We start from the raw sequence: 3,977 nt of genomic DNA, 5'->3' as shown, positions 1-3,977 counted from the left end.
AATAATAGAGGCTCTGAATATGTACGAGTAGGTATGTGTACCTTCTTCCCCCCAAAAGATTCATATCATTTTTTACAAAGTTAAATTTTTCGATGACTTGACTTGGACTCGAACCACCACTCTCCAGATCCGAAGTGTACCGCGATAACCACTACACCACTGGGATTGGTTGAAAACGACGTTAAAGTGCTTTGTTTACAATAAAGTTATAAAGACTTGAGAGATAATGTCGTTTACTCGATAGTTTTAAAGTCTTTTATAACTCAGGCTAACCTGACTCATGCGACCTACTTATATCAATTCCCAATACGTCAATCACGCATTGCCTATCCAATCAGTCAGTTTTACATCTACCGGTGCAACTTGCTTACTATTTATCAGAAGGTTATTAATTACAACCTGCAGTGGCTGACCTTGCTAGTGCTAATGTGTGTCATTCCGACAATGCCTCACATGACTTCAGACAGAAATTGTTATCTGGAGAGTTGTTGATAATTCGGATGATTTGTGATTGTACATCATTACACTTATTACGAATTTTGCCAAGACATTACATGTTTGTTTGTTTTTTTTTCCCTGTTGAATAGCTTTTATCATTTTTTTTTCTTCTTTATAATCAGAATCAGTCATATACATTACACTTATTACGAATTTTGCCAAGACATTACATGTTTGTTGGTTGTTTTTTTTTTCTGTTGAATAGCTTTTATCATTTCTTTTTCTTTATAATCAGAATCAGTCTTAATTCTGATTACGTTACTCTGACTACCATTAGTTTCCACAAATATGTTTTGAAAATTTGTGGAAAAAAAGTCTTGACCAGATTTTCCTCATATTTCAACTGTATTATTCTTTTGGTTCCTTTAGTGTTACTATTATTTCTTACCGTTATATTTTGGTTGGATACTTGTTGACCTTTACTGCCGACTCGAGTTTTGTCTACATTTGTAGTCTTTTTAAAGGAAACTTTAGTCATATCCTCTTTCCATCTTATGGACTTAATGTACCTACTTGGCAATTGTCCGTTCTTGTTTGGTTAAGGATATATGGAATTTTATTATCAAATATCTATGTTACTCATAGTTGAAGTGCCTTGTTTATCTTGTCAGCCACAAACTTATCTTCAGTTAATCACAATGAGGTTTGGTGGGTTGTTAATCCAACGAAAGATCATATTCATATCACCAGATAAGATTCTCTGGTTCGAATAAGCGATTCCTGGTTCTGACTTCCTTCCGCGTATAGTAATGACATTTATATGCAAAGTGAAAAGTGTGGTATTAGTGAACCACTCAACCTACGTATGAGAATTGATAGTCACTATACTTCGGTGGAAATGAAGAAGAATGAATCTTCTGTTGTGTACCTACTTACCACTCATTACATACCGGCTAATGTATTAATACATCAATGCTATAAAAGGTCGTTTTGCAATTTGAACCACATTATCATGTTAAGTTTTGCTCAAACCATATCGACAATCCTCTCTAATATACCTACCCACTGTTTGTCTAATTCATATTCTAAAAAGTTATCGAACTATCGATATAATAATAGCATTAAAGAAGGACGAGTACAACAAATAACAAGCAGAATTAAAACTTAATTACTAGTCTGGAAAATTTGACAATTTTTTCCTCTTAGAAAGGAAGAAGGATGGACTAGAAAGCGTCTTTAATTAAACGTCACAATTCTGTTTAAACTTCATCAACAGGGAGCGTTAAGAAAACTCTCTTTCGAATTTTTCTAATTACTTCATATCTAATTAGGAGTGAAAAGTTTTTCAATTTGAAAATCCTCAGATTTGTCCGGGGGAAAGTTTCATGCTCTGTGAAGTTCAAACTGTTTTTTCCTTTTATGTGTAGAAGTGTAGATACCCCTGTCCCCTGTTTATTTTCCTGTGAACTTTAAAAATAAAAACAGCGCTGAATAGCTCGTCATCATAAAACTTCAGCTTGCTGTTTTAGTCATCGAATGAAATAGAACGATATTAAAGCATTACTTCATAGCACCGAGATATCTGCGTAATACTGACGTTAAAATTACTACCTTCATATTTACTAGGAGAGTATCTATTTGTACAGGGTAAAGCAATCGCTGAGGCCCAGTCTAGGAGGAGAAAAAATAAGGACTTGCTGAAGTACGATATTAAAGCATTACTTCATAGCACCGAGATATCTGCGTAATACTGACGTTAAAATTACTACCTTCATATTTACTAGGAGAGTATTATCTATTTGTACAGGGTAAAGCAATCGCTGAGGCCCAGTCTAGGAGGAGAAAAAATAGGGACTTTTTGTGCTGAAGACTTTGCTGACATCCTTGACTGACGGCATGTAGAAGTGGTAGAAACTGGATGAATAAGGCAGAAAAGAGCACATTTTGAAATAGTGCAGAATAGTCCTTTCTGCAGCTACAGCAGCCAACAGAAAATGGTTGGCTATCATGATGATAAGGGGTATGTGTTAGAAAAGACATCCTGCTTTAAGAAAAAGGAGTCTATCCATTATTGGAGGGCAATTGATAGGGGGCATCCTTTCGCCTCAATTCCTCAGACTTCCCCATAAAGGACTCTGATGAAACATTCAAGAAAAGAAAGCTTTGGAAAGAAGTTCGTCGTTCACCAATTTGATTTGTAATTTAAATCGTTTTAGTAAGACTAATTCTGAACGCATGACGATGAGTAGATTTCATGGAGAACACATCGGAATCAGTTTGTATGACATAAGTCATTCGTTGACTCGTCTTGTTCGAAACCCTGACCTCCTATCGTACTATCTTGAATATTGAGGTGAGGTACTGAGGTCGTTCTAGAGCTGCGTAGTCTTGTATTCTAGCTTGTACAATCACACTCATAATCTTGTAATCTACGAGATTTCTTATGCTAATTTGTGTCGAGAGATGATTCTAACTAGCTCTGCTTGAAAAACACTGGGATGTGACACAATAGGAACTGGAAAATTCTATTTTCTATTTTTTCCTCTACTGATTCTAACGCAAATTGAGCTGCCAGTCTGGATTAGTATTGATATAACAAACCGATTTTCCAGACCTGTGTTGTGAAATTTATTGACTGCGCTGCGCTTCAAAGAATGGATATTCTAGTTTACTTCGAAACAAGCCGAAATTTCCATGAAAGTTCGTATTGTTGTTTATAGTTCGGTGTTAACGTGTACCTAATCCTAATTGTCATTAAGATAGCAAGGTGGGGTTCTTTTGAAAGTAAGCTTGTTATGGTTAGTAGTCCTTTTATAAGAGGGGTTTATTGACTGCGCTGCGCTTCAAAGAATGGATATTCTAGTTTACTTCGAAACAAGCCGAAATTTCCATGAAAGTTCGTATTGTTGTTCATAGTTCGGTGTTAACGTGTACCTAATCCTAATTGTCATTAAGATAGCAAGGTGGGGTTCTTTTGAAATTAAGCTCGTTATGGTTAGTAGTCCTTTTATAAGAGGGACGGTATACAAGCAAATCTCAGCCAGTTCCAAAAGCTCACACAATTCCAAATTCCAAAAAGGAACTTTTTTACATTTACGCTTTTCTCTGTGAAACCAATGCAAGGAATAGTAAAAGTACCCTCAGGATGCATCTAATTAAGGACTAATGATTCTTAAAAAAAAAGCGTGGAAAAAATGAGAATATTATGTACATATTCATAATTATTATGGCGCATTTTTTCCTTATTTTTTTCCCGTACGGACAACGAAGTTGTTTTGAAATTTAAATGTCACATTTGTTTGTTGATGTTATTTATGCTTTTCTTCTCTCCCCAATTATTTAAATGTCACGCAGCTGTCAGGACTTTGGAATGATGGACAAAGTTTAATAGGGAATTCAGATTTCAGATGTTTTCATTCTTTTATTTTATCGACATTCTATGGAATGGAATAGTAGAAAGCATTTTAATGATTGAAATGGATTGTTTACTAAAAAGGCGAAAACATTGTGAGGAATGAAGCAGTCTATAATGAGATCAA

The sequence above is a fragment of the Diaphorina citri genome, unplaced genomic scaffold (assembly GCF_000475195.1).
Source record: "Diaphorina citri unplaced genomic scaffold, Diaci psyllid genome assembly version 1.1 scaffold56, whole genome shotgun sequence".
NCBI lineage: Eukaryota > Metazoa > Arthropoda > Insecta > Hemiptera > Psyllidae > Diaphorina > Diaphorina citri.
This window is presented reverse-complemented; position numbering follows the sequence as displayed.